The sequence below is a fragment of the Rhinolophus sinicus genome, chromosome X (assembly GCF_036562045.2).
Source record: "Rhinolophus sinicus isolate RSC01 chromosome X, ASM3656204v1, whole genome shotgun sequence".
Classification (NCBI taxonomy): domain Eukaryota; kingdom Metazoa; phylum Chordata; class Mammalia; order Chiroptera; family Rhinolophidae; genus Rhinolophus; species Rhinolophus sinicus.
Genome location: NC_133768.1, coordinates 49,262,182 through 49,278,092, shown reverse-complemented (window position 1 = coordinate 49,278,092; position 15,911 = coordinate 49,262,182). Strand labels below are relative to the sequence as shown.

Here is a 15,911-nt window from a genome sequence, read left to right as displayed (position 1 = left end):
CATTCCAAGGGACTATACCTAAAAGCATAAGTTTCTCATTCATTTCTATTTGCACCCAAAGCTTACTTTGGGTTACTGTGTGCTCTACCTAATGGAATTTTAAGTACTTGTATTGAATAGAAAGTTTTGTTGTTGTTGTTGCTGTTCCTATGAGAAAAAGGGGAACTGAAATCTAACAGCTCTTTTCTACTCCCAAATTCATCTACACTTCAGAGCCATGTAACTCTCTACTGCCACTTGGATGCAGCAAACTCATATTACAATGATGGAAAATATTTAGTAAATATATATCATAGTATTGTGATAATTTAAAATGGAATAAACAGAAAGAAAAACTGTATAAAATCATAAAGGATAACTTTAAATAAATTTTATTTTATAAGATAAAAATTGAAGCCGTATAAGAGTCCTTTAGCCTTAATATCATTTTTCTAAACATTTACTATACTAATAAACTTCTAGCAAATTAATACATATCCCTTACCTAAAACATCATTGATCTCTTTGATGACAAGGATATTTTGTTAGGCAGAAGTTAAAAATAGAACATGACTTCATCAAGAAAGATCTAATGGGTTTTATATTATCAAAATTTCATGCTATTTCCAGAACATACTTTATGCTTTTATCTCCAAAAATTTGTTCCTCACTCCTCAATCCTTCCCTTAAACTATGCCTATAAAAACCCTTTCCTAACCTTTAATCTCCCCAAACCTGCCTAATAGTCATCCTTCAGGTCCATTTCAAAAGCCACCACATCCTTGAAACCTTTCTGATCTCTCTTACCACTGGCATTTGTTTGTATCTTCCTATATAGCTTCGGGGATATTCTCCTTCCTATTATTTTTTATATATTTATTTTAGCCCTGTTACTAATATGTTTTTTGAAGGAGCAGACTAGCCTTTTCCATATTTGTATATTATTCAAGGCTTAGTACAATGCTTTTCTCAATAAGAATAAGTTGAATTAAATCTCTAAACATTTATTGAACTCATATAATGTGTAAGGTACAGGCTAGGTGATATGTATATGATGTATAAAACCATTCTTGACTTATGAGTTCTTATATTGGGGGAAATAAAGGATAAAACAGCAAGCTATAATAGTAACTGAAAAGAATAATGATTCAGGTAATAAGGTCAGAGGAAGATTTTGGGAAAGAGCTTACTGAAGTTCTCCCTTAGTTATGGCTGATGATAGGGTCAGTGAGACAGAATCCCATAGCGTTTCATTAATTATTAAAGCTATGAAAAAAATGAATAGTTCCTCCAAAGTGCTGTTATTACAGTGGTCCTCAACCAGGATGGAATTTGACCCCAGTGCTATCGGCAATGTCTGAGGACATACTTGATTGTCACATCTTTTAGGTGGGAAGATTTCTATTGGCATCTAGAGGGTAGAGGTTAGAGATGTTCTAAACATCCTACAAAGCACAGGACAGTTTCCCACAAGAAAGAATTATCATTTAGCTTAAATGTCAATTGTGCAGAGGTTGAGAAACCCTGTGTTATTAGAAACTACAAAGATATTTACTTAGAATCAATTAGAAGTACTGCTAGTAAAGGATACTCAGGTCTCTTTAAAACTGTGAAATTCCATTTTATAAAACTGTCAGAAATTCCTGGTTTAAGAAAGGGAAATAATAGCATGTTATTAGGTAATTAACAGTGTATTAAATGTATTTCATGTTGCCATCTTACTGAGTTTTGTGGCAGATTCGGTTTTTCAACTCTAAGAAGCAATCAGTGTTTAATTTTTACTCAAAATGCATTTCACTGATTCTTAGCACAGACTTTATTTAGATAAAAGTAATACATGTTCACTTACAACTATTTAAGCAACAGTAAAAAATACAAGTAAGATATAAACAAATTACCAATTACCTTGAATCCTACCAGTGCTAACATTTGAGAAAACACAATCTGGAGCACTTTGTTCTCTATGTGTATTCATCAAATGGAAAGCTAAAATAAATAATTTTACTACAAAAAGATCATATGATATTATTTTAAATAAAATATTAATTTCAGTGAATTTAATAGACAAAGAAACTGAACTTAAACTGAAAAAATGCTGAATACCAGATCAATACTTCTTCACAGCAAGATAAATTTTAAAAGATTCCTTTAAAGTAAAAAAAACAACAACAAAAAACCAACTGTACTACATTGACATTAAAACGCTTTTGTATTTTTAACTACCTATTTTCATTTTGTTGAAATTTATTGATTCCAAGCTACGAAAATTAGCATACTGACATTTTATCTCATTCATGATTATTATTAGCTATGTCATCATTTAAAAAAAAATTATATTAGTTTCGGGTGCTATGTCATCGTTTTTAAACCACCAAGGTTTAAAGCATTTATACTTTATAACCAAAAGTTTCTTAATTTCTCTATCTTCTTTTCCTTCTAATTTCCTAACCTGTCCAAATGTGGTCTGTCTGTTATAGCTATGTTTGCTCTGCTTTCTGTGATTTTCACATTCTGTCCACAAATTTTAGGTCTTGCTATATCTTATTATTCTAATAAAAACATTGTAGCAGGGTTTTCTGGCTTACATTTGGTACATAGGAAGTTGGAAAGAGCATCAGTCCCACTCTAACAGCAACAACAAAAACTGGTTGATATACAAAATCATTAATTTCTGTAAACCTATCAGAGAGGCAAGCTCGCAGAGCAACAAACTGGCCTGAAATATAAGGAAAGACAGGTACTTCCAAAAACAGATGGGACATGAGCACTGGTAACTTGGGGAGTAACATGGAAGGATAATATGCTGCTATACAAGCAGGAAAATTTCAGATACACTTTTTTAACAAGTTGCTGAAGGCTGAGTATTAGCTAGCATAGAAACTCTGAGTATAGAAACTCTGAGATCTGTGGACTATGGCATGTTCAAACCTACCTGTAGGTTCTTCTCCACAGATATCTCTGGCTGCTCACAAAACAAACAAACAAATAAATGAATGAATAAATAAATACATAAAACTAAAAAAATAAATTGAGAGCAGGACAGGAGAAAGACTACCTCATGGTATAGGCCTGGGGGAGGAGAGTGGTTTCCATGTGGAAAAAACATGAATCTCTGCCCAGATCACTCTCTTCTCTATAGAAACAAAAGCCTAAGCTGGTAGGGGAAAAACAGCAAACCTTTTCATCTTCAAGGCACAGATGAAGACCCATTGTGGCTATAGAAAAGCAATAGAAAACAAAAATAAAAACAAACAAACAAAACCCCTCTACCACTGGGGAAGGGCAGGGTCACTGAGAAAGCTCTCCTCAGGAGAACCAGGGACACAATGCCCATGAATGACAGAAGCTAAAGCAAAGACAACAGCGAATGTCCTCCCCTGAGCCCCAGCACCAGCATCATGTTTCAAGTAAAAATATGGAGAGACACCTTCTCTGAGGGGTAGGATCACAGGGAAAGGCTAAAGCTACAGGTGTAGTACAAACATTGAAAAAACACTGCAGAAATGTAGGACTTACCGTAAGCACAAGGTAACTAGAGGAATTTGAAGTTGGTGGGGACACTGAGAATAATCACAGCAAGAGCAAAAACCACATCCACTTCATTTCCTGATAAAATCACCTCATTTCCAGATATACATGCTATTTAGTTTGTTCTATCCTACACATGCTGTTCAATTATCAAGCAAAAAATTAAGAGTCACAAAAAAGCAAGAAAAAACAATACAACAGAGAATCATCTCTGCATGCCTCACTTCAGGACTAGCGTGCAGCTTTATTATTGCTCAAGGGGCTCTAACCAACTAGTCAATTACCTGCAAACTTCAGCAAGCCAAGCCACATCCCGGCACATCTTCCTGTTGCCTGTCCCCATGCTGCGCCCCTTTCAGAGGGGAGGCTGTCAAGGGAGGGTGCATGCATGCAGCATTCCATTCTCTTGTCTCCTCCTTCCAATGGACATGGCCTAAATCCAGTACCACCTTGAAGGTGGGACTGGGTCCCAACCTGACCAATGATCCCCCATACCGCCCAAGTGAGGGTTGAGGGATGGGAGATGCCTGCCAGCCAATGGTGTAGGATTGTTCCATCATCAGTGCTGGGCTACCTGCTGGTCATTGAGACAGCCTTGATAGAGGGGCTTGATGAGAAGGAGCAGCTGGTGAGAAGGTCTCACAAAGAGAAGGAGTTGCAAGCCAAAATTCAAGATATGAAGAATGCTATTTCCAAGAATGACAAAAAGAGGAGGCAGCAACTCACTGATGATGTTGCTGAGTTGGAATCAGAAACGGAACAGAAACATAGAAACTGGAGCAACTGAAGCTGACTACTAAGGGAGAGTAAAGACAAAAAAGGTACATTAGAAAAGAAGTGGAAAGAAAGGATAGCTGAAGCTGAAGTTGAGAACCTACATGGAGCTACACATGTAGCAAGTGAAAAACTTGCTCAAATATTGGCAGCTAGACACTTGGAAATCAAACAGATTCCATCTGATGGCCATTGTATGTATAGAGACACTGAAGACCAACTGAAAGAAGAGGAATGCCCTTTGACCAGATGAGAGGGATGTGGGGGGGGCTGGGTAAAAAAGGTGAAGGGATCAAGAAGTACAAATTAGTAGTTACAAAAAGGTCACAGGAATGTAAAGTACAGCATAGAAAATACAGTCAATAATATAGTAACTACGTATAGCACCAGGTGTGTACCAGACTAACTGTGGAGATCAATTCATAAAATATGTCTAACCACTATGTTGTACAACTAAAACTAATATAAAATAATATTGGATGTCAACTATAATTGAAAAATTTTAAAAAGGAAAAACAAAGAAGTCAAATGGCTGAATATATGCACAGCCATGTGGAAGACTTTCTGCCATTTTTATTTTATTTTATTTTTTTATTAATTTCAGGCGCACAAGTCAAAGTAATACTTAGATGTTTATCATTTATATCCCTCACACTGTGTGAACCCCCCTCCCTCCTTCCACTATCCCTCTGACATCGCACAAAGCCATTACATTTCCACTGTCTCTATTCCTAATGCTGTACTCTGCTTCTTGTAAGTATATACATACACACACACACACACACACACACACACACACACACACACACACATGTATATACATATAAAATTATAGCTGGCATACATTATTGTTCAGCTTCAGGTGTACAGTGCAGTGATCAGGCATCTACATCATCCCTGAGGTGGTCTCCCAAATGGGACACGTATCCATCGGATACCCTACAAAATCTTTACAACATTATTCATTATGTTCCCCAAATTAATTTTCAAAACCCCGTGGACATCTTGTGGTTACCGACTGTTTTCTAATCCCCTGACCTTCCCCCTTATCCCCACCCCCCCGCCCCTCTAGCAACCCTCAGTTTTTCCTCTATGTCTCCAAAACTGTTTCTGATTAGTTCATTCATTTATTCTTTTCTTTAGATTCCGCATATAAGTGAGATCATATGGTATCTGTCTTTCTCTGTCTAACTTATTTCACTTAACATAATGTTCTCTAGGTCCATCGATGTGGTTGCAAATGGTAAGATTTCTTTCTTCTTTATGGCTGTGCAATACTCCATTGTATAAATGTACCATAGTTTCTTAACCCACTCATTTACTGATGGGCATTTTCGTTGTTTCCATGTCTTGGCTACTGTGTATAATGCTGCAATAAACATAGGAGTGCATAAAGATTTTTGAATTAGAGTTTTGGATTTCTCCAATAGATACCTACGAGTGGAATTGCTGGATCATAAGGTAATTCCACTTTCAGATTTTTAGATACCTCCATATTGTTTTCAATAGTGGCTGCACCAATCTGCAATCCCACCAGCAGTGCACAAGCGTTCCCTTTTCTCCACATCCACCCCAGCACTTGTTGTTTGTTGATTTATTGATGATAGCCATTTTGACTGGGGTGAGGTGGTATCTTATTGTGGTTTTTATTTGCATTTCTCTGGTGGTTAGTGAGGTTGAGCATTTCTTCATAAGTCTGTTTGCCATCTGTATGTCCTTTTTAGAAAAATGTCTCTTCATGTCCTCTGCCCATTTTTTAATTGGGTTGTTTGTTTTTTTGGAGTGGAGTTGAGTGAGTTTTTTATAAATTTGTGATATTAACCCCTTATCAGATATATCATTGGCAAATATCTTTTCCCATTCAGTAGGATCCCTTTTTGTTTTATTGATGGTTTCCTTTGCTGTGAAAAAACTTTTTAGTTTGATGTAATCCCACATGTTTATTTTTTCTCTTACTTCCCTCGTGCGAGGGGATATATCAGTAAAAATCTTACTCCAGGTAATGTCTGTGAAGTTTCTTCCTATATTTTCTTCTAGGAATTTTATGGTTTCAGATCTTACATTTAAGTCTTTAAGCCATTTTGAATTTATTTTTGTATATGGTGTAAGGAGGTGGTCCAGCTTCATTTTTTTGCATGTGTCTGTCCAGGTTTCCCAGCACCATTTATTGAATAGACTGTCTTTACCCCACCGTACATTCTTGCTTCCATTGTCGTAGATTAAATGGCCATATAGGCATGGATTTATTTCTGGACTCTCTATTCTGTTCCATTGATCTATGTGTCTGTTTTTATGCCAGTACCATGCTGTTTTGATTACTGTAGCCTTGTAGTATAATTTGATGTCAGGTATCGTTATACCTCCCACTTTGTTCTTATTTCTCAAGATTGCTGAGGCTATCCGGGGTCTTTTATGGTCCCATATAAATTTTAGGATTATATGTTCTATTTCTGTGAAAAATGTTGTTGGTAGTTTGACAGGAATTGCGTTGAATATGTATATTGCCTCAGGCAGTATGGACATTTTAACTATATTAATTCTTCCTATCCATGAACATGGTATGTGTTTCCATCTATTTGTATCTTCTTCCATTTCTTTCTTCAGTGTCTTATAATTTTCTGAGTACAGATCTTTTACTTCTTTGGTTAAGTTTATTCCCAGGTATTTTATTGTCTTTGAAGCAATTGTAAATGGGATTGTTTTTTAATTTCTCCTTCTGATGTTTTATTATTGGTATATACAAATGCAACTGATTTCTGAATATTAATTTTGTATCCTGCTACTTTACTAAATTCATCTATCAGCTCTAATAGTTTCTTGGTGGAGTCTTTAGGGTTCTCTATATAGTATCATATCATCTGCATATAATGACAATTTTACTTCCTCCTTACCGATTTGGATGCCTTTTATTTCTTTTCTTGTCTGATTGCTGTGGCTAGAACTTCCAGCACTATGTTGAATAGAAGTGGAGAAAGTGGGCAACCTTGCCTTGTTCCTGATCTTAAGGGAATGGTTTTAGCTTTTCCCCATTGAGTATGATGTTAGCTGTGGGTTTATCATATATGGCCTTTATTATGTTGAGATATGATCACTCTATTCCCACTTTCTTAAGGGTTTTTATCATAAATGGCTGCTGGATTTTATCAAATGCTTTTTCTGCATCTATTGATATGATCATGTGATTTTTATTTTTCATTTTGTTAATGTGGTGTATCACATTAATTGATTTGGATGTTGAACCACCCTTGCATACCAGGGATGAATCCCACTTGATCATGGTGTATGATCTTTTTAATGTATTGCTGAATTCTGTTCGCTAATATTTTGTTGAGGATTTTTGCATCTATGTTCATTAGAAATATCGGCCTGTAGTTTTCTTTTTTGTGGTGTCTTTGTCTGATTTGGGGATCAGGGTGATAGTGGCTTCGTAAAAAGTGTTTGGGAGTCTTCCCTCCCTCTGGATTTTTTGGAAGAGCTTGAGGAGAATAGGTGATAATTCTTTTTGAACGTTTTGTAAAATTCACCTGTAAAGCCATCTGGTCCAGGGCTTTTGTTTGTTGGGAGATTGTTGATTACTGATTCAATTTCCTGGTGGTAATCAGTCTATTCAGGTTTTCTGTTTCTTCTTGAGTTAGCCTTGGAAGGTTGTATGCCTCTAGAAAATTGTCCATTTCTTCCAGATTGTCAAATTTGTTGGCATATAGTTGCTCATAGTAATTTCTTAAAATTTTTTGTATTTCTGTGGTGTCTGTTGTCACTTCTCCTCTTTCATTTCTGATTTTATTAATTTGGGTGCTCTCTTTTTTTTAATGAGTCTGGCTAAAGGTTTGTCAATTGTGTTTATCTTCTCTAAGAACCAACTCTTGGATTCATTGATCTTTTGTATTGTTTTTCTGGTGTCTATTTAATTTATTTCCGCTCTGATATTTATTATCTTCTTTCTTGTACTCCCTTTGGGCTTATTTTGCTGTTCTTTTTCCAGATCCCTTAAGTGTGAAGATAAACAGTTGATTACTGATGTTTCTTGTTTCTTTAGGTAGGCCTGCAATGCTATGAATTTCCCTCTTAGGACTGCTTTTGCAACCTCCCACAGATTTTGGGTCGTCGTGTTTTCATATTCGTTTGCCTCGAGATATCTTTTGATTTCTTCCTTGATCTCCTGCTTGACCCATTCATTACTTAGTAACATGTTATTCAGCCTCAATGAAGTTGTGTGTCTTCCAGTTTGTTTCTTGTAGTTCATTTCTAGTTTCATAGCACTGTGGTCAGAGAAGACAATTGGTATGATTTCAATTTTCTTAAATTTATCAAGACTTGTTTTGTGGCCTAACATATGGTCTATCTTGGAAAATGTTCCATGTGCGCTTGAGAAGAACGTGTATTCTGCAGCATTGGGGTGAAATGCTCTGAAAATATCGATTAAATCCAAGTGGTCCAATGTGTCATTTAAGGCTGTTGTTTCCATATTGATTTTCTGTCTGGAAGACCTGTCCCTTGTTGTCAGAGGTGTGTTGAAGTCCCCTACTATGATAGTGTTACTGTTGATCTCTGTCTTTATGTCAGTCAATATCTGTTTTATATATTTAGGTGCTCCTATGTTGGGTGCATAGATGTTTACTAGGGTTATGTCCTCTTGTCGGATTGATCCCTTTATTATTATATAGTGCCCATCTTTGTCTTTTAATATGTTCTTCATTTTAAAGTCTATTTGTCAGATATAAGTATTGCAACTCCAACTTTATTCTCATTTCCATATGCATGAAACATCTTACTCCAACCCTTCACTTTCAGCCTGTGTGTGTCTTTTGATCTGAGGTGAGTGTCTTGTATATAGCATATAAAAGGGTCTTGCTTTCTTATCCACTCAGCCACCCTATGTCTCTTGATTGGGGCATTTAATCCATTTACATTTAAAGTGATTATTGACAGGTACATAGTTATTGCCATTTTTAAATTTGTAGTTAGATTGTTTTCATCTTTCTTCTATTTACAGAAGTCCTTTTAGTATTTCTTGCAATGCTGGCTTGGTGCTAATAAATTCCTTTAGCTTATTCTTTTCTGGGAAGCTCTTTATCTCTCCATCAACTTTAAATGATAGCCTTGTTGGATAAAGCAATCTAGGTTATAGGCCTTTGTTTTCCATCACTTTGAGTATCTCCTGCCACTCCCTCCTGGCCTTCAATGTTTCTGTAGAAAAGTCATTTGATAGTCTTATGGGAGTTCCCTTGTATGTAACCCTCTGTCTTTCTCTTGCTGCTTTTAGGATTCTCTCTTTGTCTTTAACCTTTGCCATTTTAACTATAATGTGTCTTGGTGTGGACCTGTTTGGGTTTATCCTGGTTGGAACTCTCTGCACTTCCTGGGCTTGTATGTTGGTTTCCTTCATCAGGTTAGGGAAGTTTTGGGACATTATTACTTCAAATATGTTCTCAATCCCGTGCTTCCTCTCTTCACCTTCTGGTATTCCTATGACGCGCATGTTGTTGCACTTGATGTTATCCCAGAGGTCTCTTAAACCATCTTCATTGTTTTCTATTCTTTTTTCTTTCTGTTGTTCTGTTTGGGTGATCTCTGCTAACTTGTCTTCTAAGTCGCTGATTCGATCCTCTGCTTCATCTAACCTGCTGTTAATTCCTTCAAGTGAGTTCTTTATTTCAGTAGTTGTGTTCTTTAGTTCTAACTGGTTGTTCATTATGATTTCTACATCCTTCTTTATGTCGTCTCTAAGCTCCCTAAACATTCTTATCATCAGTGTTCTGAACTCTGTCTCTGATAGGTTTGCTACCTCTGTTTCATTTGGTTCCATTTCTGGAGGTTTCTTCTGTTCTTTTATTTGGGACATGTTTCTTTGTTTCCCCACTCTGGCTGACTGTGTTTGCTTCCATGTATTAGGCAGATCCCCTGGAGTTCTTAGTTCTTGCTGGGTTACGTTATGTAGTATGTGTCCTTTATATTTGACTTGCACTACTTCCTTCTTCAACTCTGTGTGTGCTCCGAAGGTAACTCTTGTTTTGTGTATATTGTCCTGTTAAAGAAGATCTTTAATTGCTTTTCTCTTGTGAATAGGTGGGGTTAACTCCTAGGCTTACTAGTTGTGAGACTTGGCTCTGCCCACCGCAGGGTGTTCTGCTGCGTGAGGATTGACCACTTAAATGTGGTTTGGTCTCTACGGCTCTTGTGCCTGTAAAGAATCCCCTCTGGTTGTGTCACTTGTAGGTCAAGCACAGTAGTACTCTGGTCTCGTCTGGAGCTGGCCTCTGGGTATGTTGAATCTTGTGCCTCCTAAGCTGGGCCCTGGTACGACAATTTCAGAACAAAGCAAATCGCCAAGCCCAACAACAACAACAACAAAGAAAAAACAAAATACATTCACATGTAAAAACAACCGATAATCCACACTCAACACAGGCAAAGATATCAAAGATATAAAGACAAAACAAAACAAAAAGCAGCGCCAGTCTTGGCTTAAGCCCACCAAGTAATCTCCAGGTTGTCCTCTGCTGTACCAAAGAGTCCCGTGCATATTGTGCAGGCAGAGCCGGTCACCTGGTTCCCAGTGTGACGTTGGGACTGCAGATTTAGATGCATAGGGCTGAGGGGTCTGCATGGTAGTTTTTACAAAGTCAGTGCAGTTTCTGCCCTTGCCTGCACATAGGCACACTGAGAGTAGCACCACCAGCACTGTGTCCAGTTCTCCTGAGTCTTAGGGCACTTGTTCCGTGTGTGTGTGTGTGTGTGTGTGTGTGCGCGCGTGTGTGTGTGTGGAGGGCGGGAGATTTCTGAGCTGCTGAAAGCTGGGAGCTGCATCTGCCTCTTACTGATGACCCCTGGGAGTGCCTTTGCAGTTGTAATTGCCTCGCCCTAGGCAGACCAGAAAGGGTGGGGGCTAGGGATGGAGGGGTCTTCTCTCTCCAAGCCCAGCCATGTCACACTTTTCTGCAGGCCAGAAAAAGTTGTGGCTGGGGGTGGAGGAGTCTCTTCTCTCCTAGCCCAGCAAAAATCACTCTTCTCAGCCTGTTCCCTGGGTCAGAGCTGCCTGCCAGTCTTCCCAGAGCCTGAGCACTAAGGCTGCTCTGTAATCTGACACTACTTCAGTTCAGGGGCCAGTTTAAGTTTCTGGAAGGGTGGGGGTAGGATTGGAAGAGCAGGGAGTGGGGCCCAGTTATGGAGTTTGTGTCCTTTGTCCGGCCTAGGGCCCAACTTGAGGTATCAGCTGAGGTTATTGCCTCAAATGCTGGATATGCTGCCCCCTCGGTGGGAGAGATCAGCTGTGGGATGCAGGGAAAGAGCCCACCTCCTGGCTTTTGTGTTCTCTGTTCCATCCTGGGATCTCCTGCGTCTCTGTAGCTACAGATGCCAGTCGCATATACACCGCCACAAATGCGGGTCGTGTTTCCAACGCCGCAGATGCCGGCTGCTTTTCCACAGCGGAAGGTGCGGTCCGCATCCCCACAGCCACAGATGCGGACCACGTTTTCACCGCCACAGATGTGGACCCCGTCCCCACAGGTGCAGAGGCGGGCCACGTCTCCACTTCGCTCCCTTCCCTCTTTCCCTGCTTGCCCAATTTGCCCACCTGCAAGTAATCCTTGCACGAGTCTCTTAGGTGTTCTGCGTGATGAGGAGAGAGTCCTTTGATGGGTTGTATGTCCCGTTTGTGATAAGATCTGGAGGAGAACTCAAAAAGTGTGCTCCGCTGCTGCCATTCCTATCGACTTTCTGCCATTTTTAACAAACTCTAATATAGGAGATACACATATTCCAGAAGAGTTTGGAAAATACTGCAATGATATTACAAATACAGCTGCATAGGGAGGTCAGCTTGAGCTAAGAGACCTGTCTCATATATCACAAACACCGAAAGAGATAATATTGGCATATTCTCCTCCTATTATAGTTGAAGAAGTATATCCAAAAATACATTAATACTTGTATGTATGAGACATGCAGATGGCTTAGGAGAACATTACAATTCTGCTATATGGTTGGTGAACAGAGCTACTGAAAATTGCAGCTAGTTTAAAATGTTACACAATTATGTTTTAGTACAGTGTGTAAATATGAATATTCATACCAAGTGCTGTATTGTTCTAAATATTACTGAAAACACAACTACCTTAAATCAGATTTATGATAAAGCTGCTAACTGTTTTTTTAAAAATGTGTCAGAGATAAACTTCAACCAGTGTCCCCTTTGTGGTATTTCTTAAAACATAAGACCATTGTAGAGAACATCATTTGCAGACCAAGATGCAATACTATTTGCTGATATTTTTATTAATATAGGATGCTGAACATTCTGTTGAAATAAATCTTAAATATTTTACTAAAGAAAGAAAAGAAACAAAACAAACAAACAAACAAACAAAAAACAAGATAACAGATAAAGAATGTCTTCAGCAGGTTCGTCAAAAGACTTGACACAGCTGAGGAAAGAATCAGTGAACTTGAGGATGATCATTAGAAATTAGCCAAACTGGAGTGACGTCATCAAACTGGCAGGGTGAGGTGAGTCTCTGGAAAATCTCCACTGGGATTTACAACAAATTGAACAACTATAACTCCACAAAGGACTCCCTGCACAGCATACAGTCAAGAGGAAGAGGCTCACTACTGAACTCACCTAAAGATGGGCAAATTGCACAAGAAGGGGAGGAGGAAAGGGAGAAGTGCGGAGACGGGACACCGTGGGTGCAGGACGCAGACCTAGCTCGATGCTCCAAGCTCGCTGCATCCCGGAACTACCGCAGCTGCAGAAAAGGGAAGAACTAGGACTGTTAGGGCTCTGTTTATGGCACACAGGGCTGAGGGGATAGCATATAACACGGCGGAACCCAACGCTCACAACAGAGAACTTGGAGCAAAGACTGAGGGAAGAAAGTTGAAAATGGGGGTTTAAGCCCTCACTGCTGAGCAGAGAATGGAAGCCTTAGGTACTGAGACTAGCTGCCCCCTCCCTACCCTTCCAGAGATCGTCTCACCACCACCAACCCAGTGCTAGAAGCGGAACAGTAACAGTGTCAGATCAAAAGAACAGAATATTTACAGTTCTCACAACTGTGGTCCACAGACACAGATTCACAGCTCAACCAGTTCCAGCAAAAGGGAGGGAGCTGTGCTGTGGAAGGACAGGCTGTGGTGGTGGTCGCTGCCATTGCTCAGGGCTACCTATCACAACCCACCCCGCCCCTGTCTCGGCCTATCTGGGCGGATCCCTGCAGGAGTAAACAGAACTGCTGAAACACACAGGCTCTGAATCTGCTGAAGGAAGAGCTTTGGAACTTCAAAAGCTCTCCACATCCCCACAAGGACACAATGCCCGATGACCCAGGCGAACTGTTAACAGAGGAGAAACCTGACTTGCAGCAAATCCCCCCATTGTGTGACAGGCTGGAATAGTGCAGAGAAAACATAGCACTACAGTGTGAGAGAGAAAAAAAGTCTGCAGTTGGAGAGAAAATAAAGCATTCTACCAACATGTACTGGAAAACAAAAGACCTCTTCCTGTCAACCTGTTGCAGAATCCACTCCTGTAGATGTCTAGGAAGAAAAATAATAAATCATTAATTGCTATGAATAACCAAGGCAATAAGACAGCTCAGAAAGAAAGTGAAAAGTCGCCAGAAAATGAACCTAAAAATATGGAAATATGTAACTTAAGTGAAAGAGAATTCAACATTGCCATTCTGAAAAAACTCAACGAGATGCAAGAAAACACAGAAAGGCAGTTTAATGAACTCAGAAACACAATCAAAGAACAACATGAACATTTTACCAAAGAGATTTATATTTTGAAAAAGAACCAAACAGAATTTTTGGAGATTAAGAACTCAATAGAAGAAATGAAAAATGAAATAGCAAGCCTAGGTCGTAGGAAAGAATCAGTGACATTGAAGATAGAAACTTGGAAATGACATGGGCGGAAGAAGAAAGAGACTTGAAACTTAAAAGAAATGAAATAATTCTACAAGAACTTTCTGACTCCATCACAAAGAGCATTATAAGATAAATGGGCATACCAGAACGGGAAGAAAGGGAGACGGGAACAGGGAGTATATTCAAACAAATAGTCTATGAGAACTTCCCAAACTTGTGGAAAGAACTGGATCCTCGAATCCAAGAAGCAAATAGAACACCTAATTACCGCAACCCCAACAGGCCTTCTCCAAACCACATTGTATTGAAGCTGTCAAAAATCAATGACAAAGAAAGAATCCTCAAGGCAGCCAGGGAAAAGAAGACGGTATCCTACAAAGGAAAGCCCATTAGATTATCATCAGATTTCTCAATGGAATCTCTACAAGCCAGGAGGGAGTAGAACCAAATATTCAAACTATTAAAAGAGAGAAACTATGAGCCAAGAATAATATACCCAGCAAAGACATCCTTTAGTTATGAAGGAGGAATAAAGTACTTTCCAGACAAAGAGAAGCTGAGGGAATTTTCTAATACACGACCTGCACTACAAGAAACAAAAAGGAGGCTATTCGAGTACCATCAACAGGGACAATTTGTGGCAACCAAAACATAAAAAGGGAAAGAGTAACGGCTTGAACCAGAATATGGGAATGGAGAAAGTAAACATGCTGAAGAAAATGGAATACTCTAAATTTCAAACTTTCTTTTACATAAATTTAATGGTAACCACTCAAAAAAAAAATCTAGAACTGAAAGATATAACCTAATAAAAGAAGAAACAAAGGGAAAAATCACAGAATACCACCACACAGAAATAATAGACAACAACAAAACGGCAAAAAAAAAAAAAAAAAAAAAAAAAAAAAAACAATGGAGACACAGCCTTAACAGAAAACTAAAGATAGAATGACAGGAAATCCTCACATATCAATAATCACCCTAAATGTAAGTGGAGTGAACTCACCAATAAAAAGGCACAGAGTAGCAGTTTGGATCAAAAAACTAAACCCAACCATATGCTGTCTCCAAGAGACACATCTCAGCTACAAGGACAAGCATAGACTCAAAGTGAAAGGGTGGAAATTGACATTCCAAGCAAATCCTATCGAGAGAAAATCATGTGTAGCTATACTGATACCAGAAGAAACAGACTTCAGGGTGAAAAAGGTAACAAGAGACAAACATGGACACTTCATAATGGTAAAGGGGCCTATACAACAAGAAGACACAACAGTCATCAATATTTATGCCCACAATCAGGCAGCACCAAAATATAGCAAGCACCTACTAACAAAACTGAACGGAAAGATTAACCAAACAATTATAGTAGGGGATCTAAATACATCATTGACAGCTATGGATAGATCATCCAAAGAGAAACCAAAGAAATATCACCCCTAAACGACATTAGATGAAAAGGACATAACTGACATTTACAGAGCACTTCACCCTAAAACACCAGAGTATACTTTTTTTTCCTAGTGCACATGGAATATTCTCAAGGATAGACCATATATTGGGACATAAAACTAGCCTCAGCAAATTTAAGAAGATTGAAAAAATACCAAACATAGTCCCTGATCACAAGGCTTTGAAATTGGGTATCAACTGCAAAAAGAAAGCAGGGAAAACCACAAATACATAGAGATTAAACAACATACTTTTAAAGAATAATCGGGTCAAAGAAGAAATTAGAGGAGAGATCAAAAGAT

At 38.7% G+C, this 15,911-nt stretch overlaps 2 pseudogenes; both read left to right on the top strand.

Moving 5' to 3' along the window:
- Nucleotides 1–4,030: 4,030 nt before the first annotated feature.
- On the top strand, nt 4,031–4,534 carry LOC141569577 (deubiquitinase OTUD6B pseudogene; annotated as a pseudogene).
- A 5-nt stretch (nt 4,535–4,539) lies between these two features.
- Nucleotides 4,540–12,299, top strand: LOC109437980 (deubiquitinase OTUD6B; annotated as a pseudogene).
- The last annotated feature ends 3,612 nt before the right edge of the window (nt 12,300–15,911 follow it).